The sequence below is a fragment of the Hetaerina americana genome, unplaced genomic scaffold (genome assembly GCF_022747635.1).
Source record: "Hetaerina americana unplaced genomic scaffold, ioHetAmer1.1.p SCAF_1, whole genome shotgun sequence".
Taxonomy (NCBI): domain Eukaryota; kingdom Metazoa; phylum Arthropoda; class Insecta; order Odonata; family Calopterygidae; genus Hetaerina; species Hetaerina americana.
Genome location: NW_027286069.1, coordinates 45,361,229 through 45,388,727, shown reverse-complemented (window position 1 = coordinate 45,388,727; position 27,499 = coordinate 45,361,229).

The following is a 27,499-nucleotide window of genomic DNA, read 5'->3' as shown; positions in this document are numbered from 1 at the left end:
TAGGTAAGTAGAATGGTTTGAGGTGTCACTGGGTAGAAGCAATTCATATCGGAAAAGAAAATACTTTGTTTTTACACGTATATTTTATTATTCACCACCTAGGTTTCAACTTACGAAGTCCTCACCTGAAGATGGCTTTGTAAGTCGACACCTCATGTCGTGAATAATAAAATATACGTGGAGGAACAAAGTATTTTCTTTTCCGATTTAAGTAAGTAATTCATATAATTTGCAATTTAAAATTTTTCCATCAGAATTATAATTTGATTTTTCCCAATGTTAACTATCAATCACATATATTAAACGCTAAATCATCATTTATAATTTCGGTTTTTAACTTTGTCAATAGGGAAGTATTTTATTCCTCCGATCCATTTAATATCCAACAGAATAAACTTTATCTCTCTAATTTTGCTACAAAATTTATTTTACGATTTAATCGCAAATGGTAAAATATTTGTTCAAGCTAAAACCTATATTATTATAATAAAATTTCATAGAATATTTAAATACTTAGTACCCACACTGAGCACCACAATTCAATGAGTGGAAAAACACCATTTACTGGCATTTTGCAACCGGATAGAGAGGTCATTACTCAACCAAAATAAGTAAATTTCAACACTTTTAAAACACGTTAGAATTGGTGACTAACCTTATCAAAACACGAAGCCACACGAGGAAAAATTGTGTTTTCTCTATCTCAACCAAACAAATTTCCTGTTGGAATGCATGATATCCTTTTAAAAGGGTGTATCTACAACGCATTTACAGAGATCTTATGCATGCCTAAAGCAAAAAGAGAATGACACAAAATAACTTCTACGTCCCGCCTTTTTTTGAACAAAAAAGTCACCTTTGTTTGTTTTCAAGCAAATTATAGAAAAAAGGCATGCTTGTACGCGTGTAAAATCAACCCAGTCTCTAAGGACCATTTTCAAAGCAATCTATCTTGGTGAGACAAATGTACTCCAATGAAAGCGGAATAAAAAACACGAACTCTAAGTGGAAAATTATTATGCCGTCCACCCGTAACGAAAGCGCACGAAAGCCCCAGTGATGTATTTTTTTGTCACAGCGCACGCAACGGCAGTCGTCATGGCAATAGAGGCCTTAAATACGTCACCGCCGCGCTTCTATGCAGCCGAATATGTTGACTCTTTCGGAGAGTGCCTCGAAGATAAGGCCATAGTTGTTTTGCTGAAAATGTACACACATTTAGAGTATTTTGTTAGAGCTCCAGTTGATGCAAAAGAGGTCAACAAACCTAGTGACATTCCGGTCCAGTTCCGTGCCGACTAAACCGTAAGGTGCATTAGATTTATGAGAGAATTAACAAAGCAAAGAAGGGGACATGGCTTAAATTAAATACTTCCCGTGCACCCAGATACACGAACAAAATTAATTCCGTTTCCATCGTGCCTTACACTCCACTTAATATCCATTACGCGAAGGGGATGATGGATGCACATTACTTGGCCTTCTGCTATTTTCCTTGTGCCTGGCTTGCATGATCGCTCTTTCCATAACGATGCACTACATACGACGACCATTGGCCGTGCAGAGAGCGGAGAGAGCAACAGTGGACGTACAGACTCGAAGCAAAGGTTGCCTTATTTAGGGCCACACAGATCACGGCTCTCCCCCACCGACGAGACCTGCGTGCTCCTCCTACCCTCAAAACAAAGGAGAGCGAAACGTGGTAGTTGGAAACCTGCCACGCCCGGAATCGCTGTAAATTACACGGATGATGGATATACACTGACCGTTCCGCCATCCGTCACTTTTATACTATCGACGCAGAGATAGTAAACGGAAGATAGGCCAAAACCGTTCAAAATGCGGTTAAAAATCGAACCACAACTCCCCCCACCCCCAATAATGGTACTGCATTAGGAATCTTTGATGAACCGGAAAGGGGAGAGGGGGTTGGGATGATGATTTTCCCGCTCCCGTTCGGGCGAGATCGGACGTGAGCACAAAAACGGAGCTGAAATTGAGCAAAATCCCCCAAGGGGGGCACCCGCCCACTCTCGGGTACCTACTTACCCCGTTACACCCCCGCAGCATATGTTCACCGATCTCAGGGGGGGGGGGGGGAGTGGAGGGGTGACGGGAGAGCGAATAACCAGCCGCGCACACGCGCTTGTCTTTCCTGCAGTGCGTAAAACGAGCGGGGTTATTCGAAGAGACGTCATAAAACGAGAGGGCACCAACACTTTCTTTCCCCCTACTCCCTCCCTACCCGACCTACTACCTCCCCATGCGCAAACACCAATCCACCCACACCCCCGGCGGCGGCGCCGTCACGCAAATGTACCCCGCTCGCGCGCGGCCATTCGTTACACGCGGCCTCAAGTGAGCGCTCTGGGAAAAGGCGGCGTCGGCGGCACCGGGTGGACGAGAGGGGAAGGGTGAGAGGTGCGGCGGAGGGAAATGTGGGAATCAAAGAAACGTTTCACCCTTCCCTACCCTAACGACCGCGAACACTCGAGCCCCCGCGGCCTCGTCGCTAACGAGCTTAAAAACCCTTTTCCGAAAGCCGCACTCGCGCGTTCGGAACGGCAGACGCGGGAAGAGTGAGGAGGGGATGGGGGAGGAAGAGGACGAAATTGAAACGCGCCAAGAGGGGGGTGAGGGAAGGGGAGAGGCGGAAGAAAGAGGAAGGGAAAATAAAAAAAAATATATATGAGAACCGAAAATAGAGGAAACCCCCGGCACGTTTCGGTTGCATATCAAAACTTTCGCTTCCTTGCCCTCCTCGCTCCGAGAAGGTTACCCATTTATAAATATATATTTTCCCCCTCCCTCTCTCACGAGAGAACGGGTGGAGGAGGGTATAGGAGGGAGAGAAAAATAAATAAATAAATATATATATATATATATATATATGTATATTCGAGTTTTAAAAAATAAATGAAAACACGACGCCTTTCCACTCAATCCCAATGGGTTCGAGCGTCGAACTGAATTTCTAAAGGGGCGCAAAAAAGGCGTAGGCGTCCACCAAAATAAAAAAAGAGCCGACTTGACTATGAAACCCTTGCCTGAAGTGCGCGGACACACGACTCTCGCCCCTCCCTACGGAGCGCTCCTGAAAAGAGCGAGGCAAACATCCATGGGTTCTTTATCCTTATTTTTTTCATTATTGCTATTATTAGCACTCATTTTTTTCAAATAGAAAAAAATGCGAATGCAGGAAGCGTTCTTCCACCGATTCCCTACGCCTTTGGTAAAATTCTCGCTGGCAACCAGTCACTCCATCACCTCTACCCACAAACCCTCCCCCAACCTTCTCTCCGCCGACGACCCTTACGAGTCCCCTTCACCGGCCCCTACTCCCCTTCAATCCCCACCTCTCCCCCCGAGCCTCACGATCTTCGTCTTCCTCCCTCCTCCAATAGGGATTTTATTTTAATTACCAAAGCAGCCGCTATTTTTAGCCCGCGACTCCGTCGTCGGGACCTCTTCCCTTTCCCCTCCCACCCGACCCCTTAAATCCTACCTCCATGCCTTTGGTGGTCTACCCCTTCCACCACACTCCCCTAAGTTAGGCCTGCCCCATCTTCCACCCTCTTCTTCCCTGTACGGCGTAACGGCGGCGCCTGTACGGCACATCTCGCCGCGGAATGAAAAGCAAGGAAGACCTCGTTGCCACTCCCACGGTGGGAATCCACTTGCGCACGAGGAATCCCTTCTGCAAACACGTTAACGGGTACCACTCTACAAACACACCCCTGGCACCGTCCGTGCCCTTCGCTCCACCTCTCCTCCCCTCTCCATCGGATCCGCGCTGAAAACGCGTCTACGGATTCTCTCCCTCCCGCTCACTCACGTACACATGAAGCATGGACTCACGGCAGTGGATCGGGCCGCTCGCATGCGTGCGCTCTCTCTTAACGCATGCATACCTGATGCTTCCTGAAAGGCGGCTAAAGTAGAGTCATGCAAAGGAGGGAGCCGGCGGAGAAGGCAGAGAAAACTTCACGGTTCGTAAGGTGCCGAGGCAAGGCATGGTAAATCGATTCTGAGAATATATGTGTGGGTATATATATGTATATGTATATATATATATATGTATATAGTATACATATATGTGTGTGTAAATATATTTACACACCCTTGCCTCTTGTGAAATGCGCGTTAGAAAATAATCTCGGGTGAGTGGGTTATTTTGGAATTTTGAGAAGCGAGGCGACACGTGTTCACCAAATGATATCCGACTGCGAGAAGGAAAGCAGATGCGGAAAAGATATGGCGTGACTTTTAACCAAGTTCGTCGAAAATTGGATTAATACAAAGATAGTGCACGTGTCGCTTTTTGAGAAAACAATTGGAAAACATGATAGTTTTTTTTGGGATTTCAAACGAAAAACATATTAAATGTCTGGGCATAAAAAGAAGTTTCAATTTGAATAAATACGAAACTCTCGTTAAAACTTCGGAGAAATTTTAGTGAATGAGGAAAAGCATCAAGATCTTATTAGGAGAAAACGTTTTCCCGTCATGGATGCATGTAGATTTACAGACGCTAGATGTTATTTTAATGATGAAACTTCTGCCTCTAGGAGTAAGGGAAAATAATTACAGTCGCGTTTACTAAGACGTAAATGATGACACAAAAAAATTAAATAAGAGGCAATTACTGAGTTTTTATCCCTTATCAGACAATATATCCATAAAAGTGTTTCCAATTTCAAGATTCCATCTGGATAAAAATAATAAAAAATATAAGCAGCATAGATTTATTTTTAACACTGTTTACTAGAGGTTGGTATGTAAACATTCAAACAACGTATAAACCTCTAACCGTATTAGCCTTGATAGAAAATGTTTTTCAGCGAAGACTCTTTTTAACGCCAATCGGAGGATAATCAACTCAATTTTAAGAAGCTGTTTCATCTGGCCACATAAAAATCCAAAGATAAGATTAATAGGTAGCAGCGTAAATCGTGTCAAAGTTGGAGCAAGGCACTGATAAACAATCAAAGGACTTACTTACGAAAGGGCTAGTGAAATGATCGCTGCCACGAAACGCCATTTCACAATTTTTATCATCCGTTCAGAGTAGGCACTCACCTGAAAAAAATAAAAAAATCACTTATTTTATTCGTTTCAGTTATCAATAAAATACCAAATGAAAAGGATATCTGAACTACTATTAATGATTCACATAAAGACATTATTATAAGGTGATGCGTGAGCAAGCTTATACTTAGCTAACATTATGTATATTAATATCCTGATAGAAATCATACTACTCAGATGGAATGTGTTTCACAGTTCAACAAATTTCGTGCTCTTTCATATAATTATTCACGTTCATTATGGCACAATCATATAAGACCAATAAATGTTACGTTCAAAGTCGAGGTGAAATGATTTCCATTAAACGAGGTTTCCGTCCTGCTAGTCGCGTTCGATCACTTTCCACTGCAAACATGATAACCCTTCAGCAACGACACGGACTGCATTTAACAAGGAGTATTTGAGACAATAAACTAACTCCTGCAGAGGGAGAAGCCTACTGCCACTGTGGTGTGTACCCTCGATATCTTACCTGTCGTTACTAACCTTAATCTTGCCATTGAAATGTAAATGGTTACCCTTGTCAAGAGCAAGCTGAAATGACTACAGATACCACGGCAATTGCTTAGCACCTCTATTAAGAAGTTAATTTTTCATCCCGGGGCCTGTACTGCCCTAGGATAAATAACCAACCTCATGCAGTTCCTCCACTATAGGCACGCCAGAATCAATAAATGAGGGATTTATTAAAAGGACGCTGAAAACATGTGATGAGAGGGTGAAATAACTTAGGCTTTAGACTTTCCTTCGGATAAGACGCTGGTAAGAAGATGGGAACGAGGTCGGCTTGACTACAGAATTGATCTGCGTTAAACTAGAGGCATATACATATATATATATATATATATATATATATATATATATATATACATATATATATATATATATATATATATATATATATATATATATATATATATATATATATATATATATATATATATATATACATTCAAACACGAAATCCCGCCAAACGGCGAATAAATACTCATATATACAGAAACAGATATAAGGAAAAGGGATAGGAACACATATAAAGGACGAACATATATATATATATATATATATTTATATATATATATATTTATATATATATATATTTATATATATACACACACATATATGGTGTTAGGACTAGCGAACAGATAAAAAACACACAAAAAAGAAAAAAATTCACTCTTTTTTTGTGTTTTTGTTTATTTTTCGATAGCGCGATCTTGATATACATTTTTATTCACATATACTATTCATATATATATATATATATATATATATATATATATATATATATATATATATATATATATACCTCCTGTTTAACGATGATGGTCATGAAAACTCAAATTAGTGTCTAATCAAATGCAAGTTTCATCGATAGCTATGATTTTTCACTGTTGCTGCCCTTGGAATTCATTTAAAATGGATTGTGCACGATAGGTGTGGAATCGCATCCTGATTCACATCAAAGCAGTACATGCATAATGAACAGTAATTTATTACCATAGAGCTACCTTTCCGGGTCACTTAATTGAATTATTCTACAAATTTTTTCCCGGAGTAATTCCCAACTGGTGACGTGCCATTGAAATTTTCTTCAGCACCGTTACGTCAAATTATCGCACCCCCGTGACACGCGAACAATTGTCTGCACGCTCACGGCCATCGTCACCGGCCAAGTTGGGACAAAAAGATCGTCCCCAACAAACCACTCCGCCCGGGGGTAAAAGCCTTGGAAGTAGTCGCCGCCGGAATTCCCTCTTCTCTCGCCGCCTCGCCCGGCGATTTTTACGATGGAAAGGGGTAGGGAGGCGCCGAGGCTTCCTGCATTGTGTGTGACCGGAGAACAACTTCCTCCGAGGAGAGCGCCCTTTCATCCAGCCGCATTCGTGCCGGCGGTCATTGAATTCAAGCACACGCAACCCCTTCTCCTGCCCCCCGAGCACGTGAGTGTGTATCGTTTTGGATTCCTTCACGGAGGGAAAGAGCTAACTGCATCGACAAGACCACTCTTTCGGGAGTTATTCGCCGTTCCTCTCTCCCATTTTCTTCCCTTTCTCTCGCCTTCCTTTCTTCTCACTCACACCCGCAATCACGTTTCGCCCCATTGATTGTTCCTAACCTCGCTCCTCCCGCCTGCCTACGCTCCCACCACACGGCCCATCCCGTCCCATCGTCCCTCAGGGAGAGAGAGATCCCCGCTCGCATCTCGGTCTTGATCTATTTACTGAACTGAAACTTTTGTCTCCTCTTCTCAAAGCTTGAGTCTGCTTTTTTTCTTGCCACCGGGATTCCAGAAAGCGATCCTAAGGTTCACTTCGCTATCGGTCCATGTGTGGTGAAATGCGAACAAAAGAGACATCTCCCCTGTGGATAGAGGCGATGATATTCCCGCGGCGCCCCACACCGGCGAAGGGTGGGGTAAACGAAGAAAATGCTAACAGCTCTTTGCATAATTTAAAATCACCACCGGGATCCCATACCTATATAATACCGTTTGGACGAAGAGAAAAATGTATTTAAGTCATCAGTTACGTTGCTACGTCATTTTTCCACAACGGTCAGAAATAATTGCTGTATCACTGATTTTAGTGACAGCGTCTCACATTTAGCTCATTCCACCTCCGAAAATACTAAATGCAATAGTAAAACGTCCGAAGACCAACTTGAAAGAATTATCTGTTTGACCAAACGGGAACGGAGTGAATGTATGAACGACACCCTGATTACTGAACCACGATAAACGAGAGAGTAAATGATTCGAGGTGTTACTTGGTGGAGTCTTTGTATTGACGAATAGAAATAAACTGTGTAAAATTCCATAAAACCAGTTAACTGATGTTACAAAACCGAATTAATCGTTGGGGCATCATCATGGATCTACAATTACACAGAGCATAATAATTTGTGAACTATATCTCATAATGGTAAAACGGGTGGCACCGATCGGCCTTTAAATATAAGGGCCCTTTATGCTTGTTATTGAAGAATGTGAAAAATGGAGAAAAATTTAGTAGAGGAATTTAGTGTGTAGAGCAATGCAACTTAGTAGAGGAAATTAGAAGAGAAAGCACATTTTTAGGGAAAAACCTTTAATACATGTGCACATATGTACATGAAGAGTATGGGAAAGCAATGACGCGTTTGAGAAACGTTTATTTTACAATTGTTCGGATGTTTAACTCGATTTCCTGTGATAAGGATTCATAAGTGGGGTTTGGAGTTTCTCTCTATTTTATTTGTCTGGGTTAATTCTCCTATTACAGTGTGAAATACTATTATCCCTTGATTGTCTGAAACAGAGCCGATGCATTCCCCATAGTCTCGCTTGTTTTCGTCGTCCATGAAGGAATATTCTAACTAGTTTCCCACCTGAAACCGTCATATTTAAGTTCGTAAAATAAAATACTCGTAAAATTATTCATAAATTAAAATTACTTAGCAGAGAATTTTTAGAACTGATCAAATCCCTGTATTCGTATATTCTCAGACGAGATCCAACTATTTGAAAAAGGCTATTAAACGTGAGCCAACCCATGTAAAACACTTCCCATTTAAGTGCTCTTCTTTACCTTATACTACAACCAGTACAATGAAGCTATTTTAGGAAATTGGAGCTGTAGAGTTTTCTAATGCATGCACAGTCAGAGCTATTTTAAAGTTCCTAAGAATAGTCGCCTTACATTTTGCTAATGACTTATTCGTCATGCTCATCACGTTATCATTTTTGTTTTTATTGAAAAATATGAGTTTATCATCCAAATTTTACACTTCAGAAGATTTTGAGTGTTTTATTTAATGCCTTATGATCTATTTTAAAACTCAGAATGCCTTAATCACTTTGACGCTCTGTTAGTTTGATTTCCCATAAGGCTCCCCGCTCGCACGCCTCTTCTTCTACTCTCCTGTATACTTCATCATTCCTTGGTTAACCTGCCCATTTAATTTTCATCATCAGCTCCAGCTTGAGGTTTCACATATTCCTATAGTTCTCCCGGTTACTTTTCAAATTCTCTGCGCATGGCCTCTATAGTGAAAAGTCTGCATCAGCATGCACCTTTTTATTATTTAAACTTTTCAATTAAACCTGGAAATTGAAGTTCTGGGTGTTCATGATAGGACCTAATATTGAAATGTGAGTAAGGGGTAAAGACATGAGTTTCGCCTAATTAACTGTGAGTGAGTAACACGATTGGAATCGACAATGCACACTCACGGAAGTCAATAATATTTTGAACGCATGGATCACCGACAGGAATAGCATTATAAAACCCTATTTTTAGGGTAGTTCATGACGATACGACGACTTGGGCGTGAAGCCTCACGTGCCGCCCCTTCGCCTACATCATTAGGCCGCAACTCTTCGTCCATAATTCCCGCACCGCCAGCTCCTCCTCCCTCCCTTCTCCGTTCTCTTTCATCCTTCGTCGTCCCACCCATTCGCTTCGTTCCTATCATTACTTCTCTAGCTGGCGAGCAGGAACTTCTAATAATACTGTTCCTCATATCGGGACTCCCGAGTAAGATAAACGCAAGTAAAACATTGCCGGATACAGTGATGGCAATAGCAAATGGAAGGTCAAACATGCGTTCTTAAATCCCATAATTGTCCTGAGAGATATGTTGCTATTCCAAGAGTTTTTTAGACTGAGTTCTGTATTACAGATTGCGGTAATCCCAAATATTACGCTGCTTCTAAAAACCGTCTCTGATAAAATCTAATTATGAGCGCATATAATTTCAGCAGATTACATAACGAAATAAACGTGTATTGAATCAATCACTCGGCAATTGCTGTGATTTAATTGGAAAAAAACTCAGCGCATCTGCATGCACGCTTTTTTCCTGCTCACATCCACTTATTTTGCGAGTTAATTTTCCGCATCTTTGCGCATGCAGTCGTCACGGATTGGCGCATTGCCAATATTTTAGTTCCGGACTTCCTGTTACAACTCTACCAGTATCCAATTAATTTTAAAATAATTCCTTTTATGAACATTAAATAAATGAGCCCATGCATGTTTTCCATCATGATATATTACTTACACGTTCATTGAAAATACCCAATTGATTCATCAAGAAAAATGATTACTCTCTCCATTTTTAATTTTAGATTAAGTTTGATGAAATCAATAATTACCATAAATTAAAACGTAATCTTTGACGAACATATTCGGGGATGATTTAAGGGCCATCTACATGAATATAAGCCTGAACATAGATTGGTCGCAGGTCTATCTACCTACCCTTAGACCCCCTGCGGGAGAGTTATTGATGTTCCATTGACATATGTGACTAGTAATTCGTTTGAATGATAGCCAAGGATATTTGCGTAGCTCCCTGACGTGCAAAGATTTAAGACAGAGGACCCCCCTCATTTTGTGACTATACTTTCCTCAAAAGCGACTCTCTCACTCATTCGGCGCCTAACAGAATTCGTCGTCGACAGCCAAATAGGCGCATTATTCCCCGTCTCCATTCTGTACTTCGTGTCGTTTCTTTCTGGATCTTCACGGCCGACCGTGATTCACTTATTCCGAAGTCAAGAGTCACCCGACCCTATAACCCTCCCCCTTTCCTCGCAACACTTTCATTTCTTCCCTTGTGACTCTCCCATCTCATCAGCCCAACCTCTCGCCCCGTCCCATCCGCCAGCGCAATTATCCCGTTTCCTCAGTCTCCCCCATCTCCCTCCCGCTTGTTTTCCCTTGCCCCGCCACGCCCCTATCTTTCCCTTCCCGCAACTCTGATCGTCCCCAGTGTAACACCACACCCTTCCCCCGCTCCCTCAGCCCCAAACGTCTCCATCTCCTCGTGGTGGCTTCCGGAAATGCCCTGGAAGCGAACGCGGCTTCCTCTCCCCTCAACTTACTCCCCCGCTCCCCTCCTTTCCTGTGAATCCCCATCTTCCTCCTCCCTCCCTCCCTCTCATCCGTCGCCCTAACCCCTCGACGTCGCCTGCCGCTCCGCCTATATCCCCCAAGACTCGCGGCTCCGCCATCCCCAGGGAATCCGAGCGAAACCACGTGCCAGGGTTCACGCAACTCTTGAAGCGTTCTCCCGCTGCTGCGATCTGGGGTTTTTCGGAGGGTTAGGGGAATAGAGAGACCTCGGGGTTTTGCGTCGGAATCGGAATGATGTATTTGTCGGAAGAGACACGCGAGGGAAGGGCGAAATGACCTCTATACCTTTTAGAGTTCTTCCACAGGGAGGAACTAACTGGATGTACACTTTCCTTTGTTTGCCCGAGCAGGGTCTGGGATGGCTAAGCCCCGGATGATTCTACTACAGCTAGCTCTATTTGACTCACTCTCTGTATTTTATCTCCTCCCAAAGACAAAGTCTTCGCCCTTATTATTTTCCCGTGAACAAGGACTCAGAATAAACCCGTGACTCAAAATGCCTTGAGGGAGGAGTTCATCGACAACACGTGGTCATTTGCCGTCCCGCCTTTCCATTCCGTGCGAGACTCGAATGGAAGCGGGTGCGTCATTTTTGCCGCCATCTCATCGGCACTGCGGATAAAATTATCCTACCCTCGCCGGTCCATGTGCACTTGTCCCAAGTTGATCACCTCTGAAGCGGGGGGAGTTCCTCGGAGACATTATAACGAGCGCTTTACAGGACCTCGCTAAGAGGCCTCTCGTACGAGCTGCATTATTCGCCATCAATTCATCCTTTCTCCTTTTAGGCAATCACATGATCTTTGATGCCGATACAAAACTCACCGCAGGCAGGTTAGTAGGTAGGAGGTTTATATGGTTTGATGGTTTGGAGCAGAGTAAAAAGAATAAAACAGGGTGGATTCTTGAAGTCTGTGGGAACAATGAACGATGTTCTTGGCCCTTATACCGGTGCTAGACATTTTTATCGGGTACCCCTTTCACGCTCGAGAGTCGCAATGGGCAAAAAAAAAATCGCAAGAGACAAACGATATCAAAATGGATGAGGAAAGCTTCGTATCAAACCAATTTAATATTATCAAACGAAGTTGCTGCGCTATGAAAAGTAAGTGAAATAATGCAAGTAATTTTAAAAAAAGGACAAAGTCATTAAAACTGAAAATTTCTTCCCAGAAATTACAGCAGAAGATAAATGTTTCGGAAAGGTTAAGTTGCATACAGAAACAAAAAGAGTTCTAGTACCCATGAGAAAGGGTATTCATTTCAGTCAACTCATGAGACCTTTTCCTCACTCACGAGTTTAATCGCTATGTAATTGGGTGCAGTTGATGCAATGCAGGTGATTATAATTATACATGTAGATATACACCAGTATGGCCATTTTACGGGCCACCTAGAGAAAGGCTAATGTAGATCTTCCGGTCACACTGGGTGACCAAACTTCATTACATTATCATATGTTCCCACGAAATTGCCACTACATATATTTAAAAATATCAAAATCGTAAGAAATAAAAAAAATCAGAAACACAGTAATCAACCCGGAGGTCGGTTTGGTAGGTGATGGTAGAGTTCACCCAGTTCTAAGCCCAACGGCGTGTGAAATTCACATTTCAGGGTAGGGGGGCCAGTGCCTTTCTCTGTGCCGGTTTTGGTTTCCCTGGAATATCTGGTATCCAAAAACTCACATGGCTTGGGTGGACCTGTAGGTGCCCAGATAGGCTTGCCCAAGAATTGAACCCGAGCCCTCCTGGGTCAGTAATCCAACGCTCTACCCCTGGACTACCGCGATCCACTCGTAATAAATATAGTTCCCTTAATATAGGAATATAACGAAAATTATTTGAAGCATTACTGCAAATGGAATATTACTAGGAACCGTGATTCTTGTTACTTGCTGATCAGTGTATTCCAGAAGCTAGCTAATACCCTCTTTCCGCATACCCTCCATCCATTCACCCACAAGAAAAATGTGGAGTTGAACCGACGCGTATGAATGCAAACTCTTCCAGATGCCTCTTTGTGCAATTCTACAATATCTATCATTCCCCTCCCCCCAAAGTATAAGAGGAAACATGGTACGATTTCAATATAGAACTATATAAAATTGTATCTGGCAACATTTTCTCTCAGTTAAACTCCAGTATAAATATATGGAAGCAATTTGACTAATCAAGTGATACGTTTATGACAATACAGTGCGTTTGTGCAGAACTACAAACTAAGAACTACTTTCCGAATTTATTCCATAATTCATTACGCTGACGTTAAAATGAATTACTTCACTGATATATTTCTCAATTTACAAGATTAGAAAATAGTGGTGTCATTACAAGTAATTAAGCTCGGATTTCATTTTTTAAGTCCGCAGCCTTTCACCTGGACGAATGAAAAGGAGAAAAAATAACGCAAATGCGCCTTCAACTAATTAATTCCCTCATATTCGACGCTCACTCCCGAGTTCCGAGACGGAATTTCTGGATATTTTACCGCAATGGAAGGTACTCGCTTGGCGAAAAAAACCAAGCGAACTCCATACTGCTTTATAAAAATTTTCATTTGGAGGTATTACCCTGAGTCTCGCGTAGGCTCCTAAGGTTTTTAGCCTGTGGACAACGGCACATATTTTTTTACCTATAAAAAATTTCGAATGTAAATTTTCATTTTGGAGTATGCTTCTGCAGACGAACAAAATTCAATGGTATATAGGGAAAACAAACCATACATATATTCCTGGAATCTGTTCTTCTTTCTTCATACGGGAAAAGGAAATCAATTATTTTTATATCCTGCATTAATGAATCATTATCCCAAACAGATATTTCCATCTATCTTAAGGAAATAATTCAACTTAAAAATTACTAATTATAATTTTACATTTATTTACGAATACAACTAGCAGTGATTATTATGCAATTGCTGAATAACAGATGAGGAAAATTTTAAAAAACATAACTTTGAGAAAGGGTGTTCAAGCACTTTTTATTTTTTGCACAGTTAAAAGATATTCAACATTTTTCGCCAGTTGAAGGACAAACAATGTTTCATAGAAATTGGCACAGTAGAAAGTTTCATAAATCTACTGTTCGATATGACTTTCTCAGACATTATTTGCCTTATCAATCTTTAGAGTGGCACATGTTAAAAATCGCCATGCTATAAGATTTAACGGTTATGATGATTTTCCCATCAATCTTATGTTTCTTAATTCTCAATGTAATATCATTACTCAAAAGTTTGGTAGAGCATATTTCAACAAATATTTTTGAGAGTGTTCAATATTTATTCCCTGAAAAAATGTATGCTATGTAAAAAGACCATCACCACTCTGCTAACCAATCCAATTTTTGGTTTGCAGCAGTCCAATGTGATACGGATACCTGTATACCTGTCTCGATTTCTTTCTGGCCCTTTCGCTGCCATCTACTTTCAATTGCAACTCATTACACTTTCTACTCTCATGGCGATTTGAACAAATAAATTTCAAGTACCCTAAATAAGTTTAATTAAACTTCAGCTATTTATTCACCAGAGCATATAATTTCGCCTTAAATACCTGTACATACTTAATGTCAGTTTCCTAGCATCCCCTGTCAAACCATAGTGGTGGTTCTCAAAGCGTGACGTCAACTTAAAATTAATTTGCATTTGGCCTCCGCGCATAGTTTTTATACTGTAAGACTCCTCATTTTACTGTCTCCACAATGGTTCCCCATTATGTGTTCATTAGTTTTTCTCCTTAATATATGAGTACCTTTCATTTGCTTCGCATTTTACCCGCTTCCAGGGGAACTTCATTAGTCACTCGGTCTACACATTTTACTTTCATCATTCCTTGTTGCCACTGTATCCCCATGACTTCTTACATTAATTTCTCCTCTAACGACATGGTCGCACTCCCATTGTAGAAGAAAATGACGCTCTAAGTGCAGGTTCTGGTTTTCCATCCCTAGCATATGTAGACCGATAGTGTAGTTGTAGCTATATCATCATTACGACTTATTTCTATTCTTCTTGAAGTTTGGATATTTCCCGATAAAACTAGCAAACTAATTATCCTTTACCTATTCTACGTATCTTAGAACCTCCCATTCTAATTTCCTTTATTTCACTTATTGTCCTCTCGACGCATTCATAAAAGATTAAGGAGGATAATGAGCGTCGCTGACGTTCTCCTTTCTTTACATCAGCGTCTCTAATTTCACCGCATTTAATGACTGTGCGCCTGGTTTCTCTAGGTAATGTGGGTGTGTGTGTGTATATATATATATATATATATATATATATATATATATATATATATATATGTATATATATATATATATTATATATATATGTATATATATATTTTATATATATGCATGTACACAACTCTTTGTTGTTTCTTCCATTTTTATAAAGGGAACGTGGTGATATAGTATTATATTTCTTTTCTTTTTTTCAAAAGCTCTCTCCGGATCTTGTCTTTCTTGAGTCTCTTCTCTGGGGAATTTTTGTAACCAAGAAAACACTCTCTTTTTAATTTAATCCATACAAATACAAATTAATTTCCTCCTATGCGCTATATGTAATCTAGATAACGCTTGACAAAATCCTCGATAAATTGGTAGGTTTACAGTTCGAAGTCTTTCGCATATTTGCGATGTGATCAACAGTTTCCACCTCATCGCCATCCTTATCCACAGATACATGTATATATTACCCTTCTATTAGTTTCTGCGGGTTTCGTTTATATCTCCATGGTCCCATTATAGTTAACGTAGAAAAACTCCTCTCTCGTTTCATTACTTTTCGTTACCAAATGGGTGGGTGACGGGTTCTTTTAAGACGCCAACTTATTTTGCATCTAAATGTGAAAAAAACATCCAGGATTCGTGAATGGCATGACATATGTTAACATGGTTAATCTTCGTGTAAATTTTGGAGTACATTTTTCAGTGCAATCAGAAATACATATTCAATTGATTTTCCCACGACACTAAATTTCCACTTCCTTAAGAGTGGAAAGTTAATTATTGTGCATCCGTTGCCCCAAAAGTCAACTTTTATTTCCCGATTAAATTAATTTGTTCCTAATAAGTCTAAATCCGTTCTCCGCATCCATCAATGAAAGTTAGACCGCATCCATCGAAGTTTCTACGTCCCTCAAGTCCCATGAGACCTAAACTTTTACATCCGACTCCTCAATTGAATGCTGAGCTCTTTTTAAATGTTTCCCACCCCCAATCCGAATGGCTTAGCTCAGAACCTCCTCAAAAGTTTACTTCCAAAATATTTTGCGCTGATTGAATCCATCACCTCTTTAGCAAGAATAATCTGAGTTCATCACCTAATTCTTTTTTGCTTAATAAGCATGCTATTTACTGAATTGATTATGTCGCAAAAATGTTTTGAGGTGATCAAAATTGGAGCTAATTGTCAGGGTTGTATTTTATAGTCTTATTAAGTTAGTAACTACTGTTGGTAATATACGATTAGCTCATAAATATAAAGTCATTTTGTCAATATTTTACTTTTATCTTACTAAGTTCTGTAATTGTTCCATTCTCCTTCTTGCCATTTAAAACACTTTATATTGTTCTCAATACCTCATCAACTAATATCCTCCGTTTTTTAAGGATCTTCAAAAGCCTTCTCCACCATTGAATATCCATTTTCTTCCTACATTCCTTTTACTGCCCCTTTCAGATTTCTCTACACCAACGTCATCTCTTTGTCAACTCCTTCCAAAATTTCTTTGCTTGCCTTCTTTCCACCCAGCTTTCTTTTTCCATCGTTCTCCATTCCTTATCCAAGAACTTCCCAAAACCCTCCAATTCAAGCAACTCACAGGGGTTTCTAAAAGACAAAGTTCCTAACTCACATACGAGGGTCATCCGGAAAGTAGTACCCGTTCGTGCCGCATGAAGTGCTGACGACGCGAGTAGCCGCTGGACGAGGTCAGATAGCTTCAGTGGCTTGTCTGCTTTCTCTGAGCCAAGTTGCGTGACGCTAGCATTGCCTGTGTTGTTTCTGTGATTGTTTACAATGTTTAAAAAAATTGAGAACGCCGCCAGTTGTGAAGTGAGGGCAGTGATTAAATTCCTCAATGCAAGAAACGTTCGCCCATGTGATATTCATCGCCAATTAAAGGAGGTGTATGGAGACAATGTAATGGACGAGTCGTCTGTTCGGCGGTGGTGTCGCAACTTCAACATGGGGAGGGGGAACACACACGACGATGAGCGTTCGGGGAGACCGTCTGTCATTACAGACCAACTGGTGAGCTCAGTTGACGAATTCGTGAGGAACGATCGGCGCGTCACAATTGATGACATCTGTGAGCATTTTCCCAATGTTTCTCGAACAATTGTTCATGAAATTGTTAAACACCATCTGCATTATGCAAAAATTTGTGCAAGATGGGTCCCTCGCGTATCTCAATGAGCTGGCGGCGAAGGACTATGCAGCAGGAATACAGAAACTTGTCACACGTTATGACAAATGCCTTAATTTGCTTGGAGATTATGTTGAGAAGTAGTTTAAAGTATCCTATTTCAAATAAAATTTTTTATGTTTGTTAATATTTACTTTTGTGTCTTTATTTCACGAACGGGTACTACTTTCCGGATGACCCTCGTAAGTATCTTCCCATCTACTTCAATTAATCTACTGAATCAAACCTTGATTATGTGTTACTCTTCGCCATCATGCCACAACAGCCTTACTTGGGTTCCACATATAATATTTTTTGTTTTCCTAACAAGGTAGGCTTTCATGTTTTACAACACGTAAACATCTTTCTTGGAATATAGAATAAACTCGTGAATTATTTATTTTCGGCGGTCCCTACTCTCTCTTTCCCACATTTTGCTTTCCAAATTTTATAATGATTCGGCCTTCTTGCACAATTCTTTATTAAAATTGGAATCTCTAATGGAAAACTCAAGAGTCAAACTTTGGAAATAAAATGAAATCATAATATTTACAGTGTACACCTAAATATATACCTACATACACAATAACACGCCACCATTGTTGATTCAAAATACATAAAATTCTATTGCTTGCAATTTATTTTTACCGAAGAAAAAATGGATCCAATTTTCTTGCAGTATCATGGGGTAACATACCTGTTTTTGTCAACTTCAATTCGTAACTTAAATATAATTTCATTAATACTCGTCATTTTTGAAATTATTAAAATTTTGAGAGAGATTAACATGTAATTATTGTGATCAAATCAAGACAGGTTTATTGCTTAATAAATAATCTTCGCGATTTAGCCACAAAAATAAATAATATTTCCCATTCATCCATCTGTTTGAAAATGAATTGCCTTAATCATGCACTTGACATTTCATCATTAGAGTGCACATTCTCCATGCTTAAGCAACGGCTTAATATAAAGCCACTTATTTCGGTAGGATTTTACCCCAAAATTCTCCACTATGCATAAAAATTTTGTCCTTTCATTAGCCAGAGAGGCCTTTCCTTAAATCTCATTTAGAACTTCCTTACCACAAATATCCCGTTTTCCCTCTTTGCCCTTAATGATTCCTTATTTTCTCTTTACCTGGCAGTTTTCCCCTTTCGTTTTATGAATTCCATTAGTGAAAGAACATTTCCCTCTATTCCTTCTTTTCCCCATCATGCCCAATGTTAAAACATCCTGCGCCTCGATCCGAGTTATACCGAACAGAGCAAATATCTGAAACGTAACTTTCCACCATTCTCAATTCTACGCATTCCTAATCGTTCTCATCAGGTACGCTCAACTATACTTTTACAAGTCCCTGCTTTTGGATCTCTCAAAAGCAGAGATCATTCCCGGGGATATACTTTCAAACCCTCATATTTTTTAATGAATCCTAAATGAATCGTAATACTTGAATTAACTAACGGCATATTAATACACTGTTATTTATATTTTTAAGAATATTCACTATGACTGAAGAAAAGAAGAACATGACGTTACAAATTTTGAATCCACGTACGGTCCACTATTCCCTCAAGTAAATGACATTAGTGACGCGATCAATTGTTTTAACACATGCCTTAAAGATTATCAGGAAACCATGGTGAAATTTCTGAACAAGCTTAAAAATGTATTGAATTTTTAAAGCAGTAAGAATAATATTTATAAGAATGATGAGAGTGTGACCACATTTCAATTAGGCGAATATTAATGGGCTCTTAATATTTTGTAAAAATGTAAAATTTTCGAATAAATATTTTAATTGGGGAGCCATGTATGAAAATATATTAAATCATCAAATGCTTAACGCACGTAAATGAGATATAAAATATTTACTTTATAATTTAACCGACGTTGAGGTGAAAAAATTCATCATCAATAAATGATGAAAATACGGTTAATTGTACGTAAAATCGTATCACGTCGATTTTCTCAAAGTATTCCTGAAAAAGGCTACTTCCTCCCGAAATTAACTCAAGATGCTCCTCACGCTATAGGAATTTCTTTGACACTGTGAGTCTTTTCTGTATGGAAAATTATGTCTACGTAAAAGTTACAGCATAATTTTTCCGACAGAAAGTAGCGGCATACTTGAGACTTTCTACGGGGATAATAGGATTAGGAAATACGTACGTAGGTAGAATTAGGGTGTGTGATGAACTGAGAAATAAAAACAGCCGTAACTTGGAATTTCCGCTCCATTCCCTCCTTAACCAGCTTGTGCTCCCACTCCGCACTCCGAGAAACTCCCCTCTAGGACATAATTCCTTCCCCAATTCCCAGACCATTTCCTCATCTCTTACCCCTCTCAACCTTCAACGTTTTGTCGCCGCAAAATTTATTCTCTTAGACATTCCTCACATCCAACCGTAGAGAAGGGGATCGGGTGTTCGCCCGCCCGGAGATAATTCCGCTCCTACGTGTGTCGAGGCAGGAACGGGTGCGGAGCTTTCGCAAATTGCTACATCCTCCCTCCAACCAACCCGCTGGCATTTCCCGACGTCCGCAACGCGAAAAGACATCGATTTACCCCGAGAACGAACGAACGGAGACTCGAAAAGCCAGAGATCCTAGGGCGCGAAAGAGGTTTGGTTCCTTGAGAGCATCGGAATAGATGGAGGGGATTTTTGAGATGCAATGGCTAAAGAACAGTGTATTGTCGAATGCTTCCACGGCCGAGGTCAACTCTCCTTTTACTTTGGTAGCGATAAATGCGGGCGGTTGAAAGATTTAGGAGACGGTTGACGGAAATCAGTTTTTAACTGTCTCCGCACTCGCTCCGCCCCGCGGGGAAAGCCTTTCTCCTCATCCCGGGGGAACCGGCGGGGTTTGCGGCGGCCGTCGCTGCCAAAGGGTGACTCACGACACCGAAGTCATGAGATACCGTTTTTCGTGGTGTGCCCAAGGTTTGCTCCAGACAGCTGCGTGCAGGTTCTCTTGGGGGTGGTGGGGGTTACCGGAACGCTGCCTCCGGTTCCCTTGACCCCAAAATCCATTCCACCTTAAGCAGCCATACCTCGCAGCAATCCGAATGTTTCTCCTGGGCACTTCACCATCCCCGCTCACTCGCCTCCTCCTTCGATCCTAACCCGACGTTATCCAAACAACTCTCGCCTTCCTCTCGCTGAGCGCTTCCCCAAACAGTCAACCAACCAGCGGTACTCCTGGCCATTAACACCATGACCCACGTTACCCTTTCTCTTTCAACGCTCTTTCTCTCTCGACTACATAAGATTCGATCATTGATCTCTTTCCGGAATTCTTTTTCAACTCCTGTTCATCAAAAATATTGAAAACGATGACAGAGATACGCCATAGGCCCCCCATTGACAATATGTCAACGAATTTCATCTAAATTTTTACTCGATAGTTTTTTGTGCTTTTGCTTAAAATCACACAGCTAATAAAAAACATTGTGCAGAGTCATGTAATGAGAGAAGCATCATTAGGCAAAGCTGTTGTTCATGAGAGGCTTGAAGTATAAACTACAAACCGATCATGAGCGTGCTATATCAATAAATAATATTATTTTGAAGCAATATAAAAACGATGTCAAATCAATACCTTAGTTATAAATACAATCATATAAAAATATAATTTTTGGGTAATGATTACCGTTGTCAAATTCAAGCGCTCTCGAAAAAATTTCTACAAAATAGGAAGTGAAAGTTTTATCAGACAAAACGCTTTCAAACCAATCTATACACTAGACCAGGCTTGGACTTACAGAAGCATTCGAGTGAGTCGTAAATGGTAAAAAGCTGGCTAGTACTGATATTCTTGTAGAGAGCGAACATTTACGTACTTTAAAGGGATCTCAGCTTGAGGAGCGAAAATGTGTAAGTGCCGTCACATAACAAACAGGCATAATTCATATGAGATACGGTACCGAATGGAATAGATTTTGCAGATTTTTTATGTCAAGAGAGAAATTGACGTCAGCAGTGGCAAAACGTGAAAATTTCGATATTGATTATTAGATTTCGTTTGTGAAAATTTGTGGAGCGAGGATGATCGGAATATAAATTACACAAATGATACAACTTTCAAACCCTTTTCAATGTCTGCGTAATAATGCTAAATTTGGGTAATGTTTGATTGATTTCTATGCATAAATTATGTTAGAATAATATTGAAGTTATATTTCAAAAACCAAAGACAATAGTGCATCGTGAGCAATAATTCATAACTGCAGTTCCTTTGGTGCACGACAATATTGAAGAAAAATCATAAATTTAATATTTTCGAATTTCACAGGAGTATCCCAGTAAGTGCGGATTTAAACACTATAAAGCACATTGCATTTTGAAAAATGAAAATGAAACATCATTTTAATACATCAATATTCTATAAACATAAAATTGGGTGAAATTATGCCTATGGTGTTTAATTTGTAACTGATGTTTGAGTTTAATTTTGGAATTGCGAACCTAAGAACTAACAAAAACATTTTCACAAAAATAATGAGCGTAAATGTGGGAATACTAGAGCTACAAAACCATGGGAGACCAAAGTATCAAATAATGGGGAAAATTATATAATGTAATAAGATACGTGAGATTTCATGCTGATGACATTATTATCCCGCGAGGAAGGCCAGAGGGTAAGGGAATGAAAACTAAATAGAGCAGAATGGAGGGCTGCAGCAAACCAATCTTAGGATTGAAATACTGATGATGATGATATTTTTATGATAAATCTACCGACTAAGGTAGGTTTCGTATGGACACCATAATCAAATAATTATCTTGTCTCTCCTAATAAAACTCAAACCAACATCCTACTCGACAACAAGCCCCTTCTTGTCTTTATTCCGTCCAAAATATTATTCCTGCCCCTTCCTCGTTTGATTAACATTCTCTCTGGTTTCGAGTCTGGTTTTGTTTTGCAAGGGTTTCGTGGGATGACGACCGCGGAAGCCTTGCCTCTCCCGCTACCGGGCACGGCACACGGCCTATTAGCCCGAGTCCCGTAGTTACCAGGACTCATATTCTCTTTACTGTCCATCATAAAAATCTTGGGATTAATAATTGAGTTGGTTTCCAATTGCCTTCCTCAATAGTGTTTTTATCGTGACACCATCGCTCAATACTTGTGATAATGATAGTAAAAAGATAAAAGCAAATACCTCTTACACGGTTGAATTATATCATATTTCTTGCATTTAACATGGTAGAATATTTACTGTAAGTAATTAAAACATCACTACAACTATTTCCTCAGTTAAAGAAATTTGACGTCAAAATACAGGAGAATTTTCAAGTAATCAATAGAAAAAAACCATTGAGGAGCCCAATAGTAAGAATAACAGGAAGGCTAGTATAAATTAAAGATCATTTAGAGTGTATCGTATAAGCGGAAAAACTCATAAGCACATTGAGAAATAAAAAGTACTCAAAAGAAATAAAGGCAAACGAAAATACATAATTTTTCCTACACATTTAACAGTTCCTAAAATGTATATATAATAGTGTCCTTATTAGAAAAAACGGAGCTGCAAGACTGAAAAGTAGGTAGCTCTCGTCATATCTCCTCGCACAGGACTAAATACAAATGAGACCGGCAATTACAGTGCCATACCAGTGGCGCATGTTTTCTTAATCACAGCCTCGCCATCTCTGGCCAGTTAATTGGGATTTTAGCGAGGGAAAATCATTTCAGTTGCCGCTGGGGTATAATCACCCACTTGGTTTGCTTACATTCGAATGTTAGCAAGTGGAAACGTGGGGAATATAAAATTTAAAACAAACATTCATGTGCATACTGAAGTGAAATTATGTAACTGAAAAATTAAGATGCTGTATTGTAATACTTTAACTCTAAATACGGTTCTTTTTTATATGGATAATTTGTTAACACTAACAGTAATTGAAACAAAGCAATGGATATGAATATAGCCATAAACTGTTCCATACTGTTATCGAATACGGCTACGTCAGACATTATAAAATATATTGTTTTTCATTATTTAAAAAAATATAACATTTTTCATAATGGAAATGCGTATAATATACTATCATAAAGCTTTTTCATTTTTGTCTATTTTACACTGTGGAGGAAAACCGTTACTGAAAGTAACTTTGCCGGTAAAACTTCTGTACAGGGTTCACCATATCACTTTAATAAATGCTGTAAGCTGCATTTAACACATCTCTTTTAAAACCAGTTCTCGAATTGAATTCGGGATTCCGTTTGAAATTTCCCTCTGGAGTTTCCAAACGCTGGGACATAAAAAAGGATTATTTGATGCGTCGACTGGGGATTGATAACCTATCGGTAGGAATGTACGCTTCTATTATATTTCAACTGGAAAACGTAACTTTAAGCTAGAAAGCGTAGGTTTAAGCCGGACTGAAAAACTTTAAAGTTAATTATGAAAATATTTACCTTATCACTTATACAGTAAAATCATTATAACTATCAGAGATCGAAAATCAAAAATGTAATCGGATGCCCCAATGTTTCATGAAACAGGATTGTGTACAGAGTAGATGGCGCCAGAGACAGTTATGGCTTAAAAAAGAACGAAACAGTGGTGATAAAATTTAAAAGTCATAATTTTAAAGGGCCGAATTTTACTTTCACTTAACATTCTTTAATTGACAAGAATGAATCATGACTTGGGTATTACGGAGGGCAGTTCATTCAGCTTCGCTGACTGGGAAAACCTTTTGCCATAAATATGATCCAGGAATCCAGGAATTCGATAGAGGCCGTTCAATGACGGACGACACATTTTGTGCAGGGTGAAGGGCTAACAAAAGACAAGCTTGATGGACTATATCGTGGTGATGATCAGAGACATATTTCAACCCCGGATCGATCAAAAGGTAGACTTGAATAGTAGGTAACTTAGGCATTTATGCAAAGCCATCAATCGAAAAATTCATAAAAAGAGCTATAAGAACATCATAAAATTTGAAAAACATTGATAACGTTTTAATAAGTCTTATCGAATTATGTTTAGCGGTGAATATCCACAAAATTGGTAAATATCAATAGAAGCGTAACTTTTACCTTATCAATTATATTTTCTGCGCCGATTATTTGGGAAATTTTAAATGTAGATACTTATTATTTGAAAAATAAGACCGAACGTGATAGGTAATTGTGATTAACACTCTATTTTGACTCTCGAACGCTTACTTGATTCAGATTATTCATAACTCTTAACAACATATACAATTTTTAATCAATGTGTATATTTTTTGCAGAAAAAAGGGTGTAATTTGGTATTTTTTTTAATTTCGAAAAATGTCATATTGTTAATGTTACAAAACCTAATAAGTCCAACGTACTAATATTTTCAAACAATGTTTTAACAGTAAATGAGGTACAGGGTTCAGTAGTTTATAGGCTAATGAGTATTTAGTACTATACATAAGACATTTAATATGGACACTCTTCAATGGTGAAAGGAGCAGATGTAAAAAAACACTTTTATCAGAAATATTTAAAAGGAATAAACACAATATATTCATACGAGGCTGCCTTGTGTTTGCAGAAAATACTATCTATACTCGAGGTTCCAACTCCGTTTGGAAATGAGAAAACCTCTGGCTATTTAGGTTACTATCGATCCAGGTTAATTGGTTTTTAAAATTATCAGCAAGAAATTCGCACTTGAGCGTCAATCCTATACTACTGAATTATCAGATGACCAAAATATTAACGGACGTGTGAAAGCAACAGCAAGGCAAACTTAGCAAGTATAAATAACTGGACTTAACATCTCCCAATTCTTCAACGAAACATAAATGAACGAATACAAACAAAATAACGCAGGAGGTAAGACACGAGATAATAAGCTTATCCTGCTTTTCCCACTAAATAACTGAAACGAGTGTGTAAAAAGGATATTTTAGTTGGATTCTTGCAGTTATGCAGATGCTGAAGGAATCGGCATGGTACGGTGGCTATCGTACTTCCTTCCCACCCTGAGGGTCTAGTTTGAATCCCCGGTGCGGAAGATATTTTTCAGGGGTATCCCATATCCCAACTTGAGGTGCTTCATGTGGAGCAATTTGAGTGAATGCGCCGTCCGTCGGATGGGACGTTCAACTGGGGACCACTTGGCGTCTTTCTTTATGAGTAGGGTGATGCCGACGCCGGGTTTCTCTCCACCTGTCCATCCCTAATAGCGCAAATGACCTCAGCTCTCGGTGGCCTACCCTAAAAACTACTAAAGAAGATGTTGAAAATATACAACTACAGTATAAAAAAATAAGGTGAAGTTTTACGCCAAGCGGAATCACTCGCGACAGAAAATCACTAAGGTTATTCGGAGCAATGAAAAACAAATATGGTTTCCAAAAGAAAAAAAATCGTAGTGATTTAAGTTACTCAATTATTGCACAAACTTAAAAACACTTCAAGAAGAAGCATGGGATCTGGATGCTAGATATGGCGTGCGGGGCGGCGGAGTAAATACATTTGGAAGAAACAGACTTGCGGTGGTACAAGTAAATAATGATGATGAAATCAGATGGCTAATAAAAAGGAAGGCCGCAGATGACACAAATATAGCAGAAAACGTACTATGGACACACAAATAAAGGATAGAAAAATTGAGTGAAGAGCCAAGTCAAATCAAACCTAAGATTTATGAATACTAAAGATGATAAAGGAAGAGTTTAAAGGAATGCAGATATATTAAGTGTTGCAGGTATACCATTCTTGCTGAAAAACGAATAAATGACCTGGAAGATGTAAATACCACAGTCAAACAGCTCAAAACTAAGTAATTTAATAGGCATGAATGCGTAATCAGGTAGAAATCAGTGAATATAAGTTGCAAAGACACTAGGAAAGACAGGTTTGCGCTTTTTGGGTTTAGAAACCCATGCTGCATAGATTACGTAAACCTTATGGTGTGAGCCTCCGAACTGAAAATTAGGTAGAGCGAAAGGAACGCATGTGATTTCCAAGATATAATTGATATACTTATTAACCGGGAGCACAAAGGATCTCCACACAAGAATGAAACAGTTCTTAAAGAAAGACGAAGGCTTTGAAAATAAAGATGAAAAACACGCCGAGGGCCTCGGCATTATTTGGAATCCACTCGATAGCGGTAGAGTTCGAAAGATAGGAAGAATAAAGTGAGTCGTGAAATATCGAAATATATTCATCCATATTTAGAATTCATTTAATGATATGATATACCACGCTCGGGAGACACTAAGAATGATGCCACCCATGAAATGAAATATCGAAACAAATTCATCATGCACCAATGAAGAACGATACATATGCATGTAGTCGGTGACATTTACACGGAGGAAACTCATTCCCGGTTTCAGACAGGTTGTTTAAAGCCGGCGATAATAAAACTTCGGCGATCATTGAAAAAGTGTCATTCCGTCGTCGTCAGCGCCAGACGAGTCAAGTTTGATGGTATTAATTAGGGATGGAAATGACGCATTATCGCTCCATGTTCCAAGAATAGCCCAAATTCGGTGTATTAATCATCGCATGATTAGATGCGAGTGTTCATTTCGGCGCGTCCTCCCCCGCATCACTTCCCCTTCCTCCCAGTTCAACCCCCACCATCCACCTCCCAACGTAATCAATCCCCCCCCCCCGCGCCTCCTCTCTGCCTCCCGCCAAATAATTCCTTCCAGCGAGGAAACAGGCATCTCCGCTGTCCCATTTTGCCTTCACTCGCGATGTTTTCGGAAAAAACACGACACGAGAGAGAGGAAGAAAAAAATCCTCTTTTACGTCCGGAACTACTTACCATGGGAATAATTTCCCTCGTTTTGCCACGGAAAACGAATTTCGGGCGCGGTGATCTGTTTTGACCCAAACGAATTTCACCAAAAGTCGTACACAATTTGAAAATATTGACAGTTCGTCGAGAGGAGTGGAGGAGAGAGAGAGAGAGAGAGAGAGAGAGAGAGAGAGAGAGAGAGAGAGAGAGAGAGAGAGAGAGAGAGAGAGAGAGAGAGAGAGAGAGAGAGAGAAGAGAGTGAGAGTGACGTAGAGTTCGGCAAAGAGAAAGATAAAGGGGGGGGTGATTCGGGTGAGATGGGGCTTGAAGGATGACAGGATG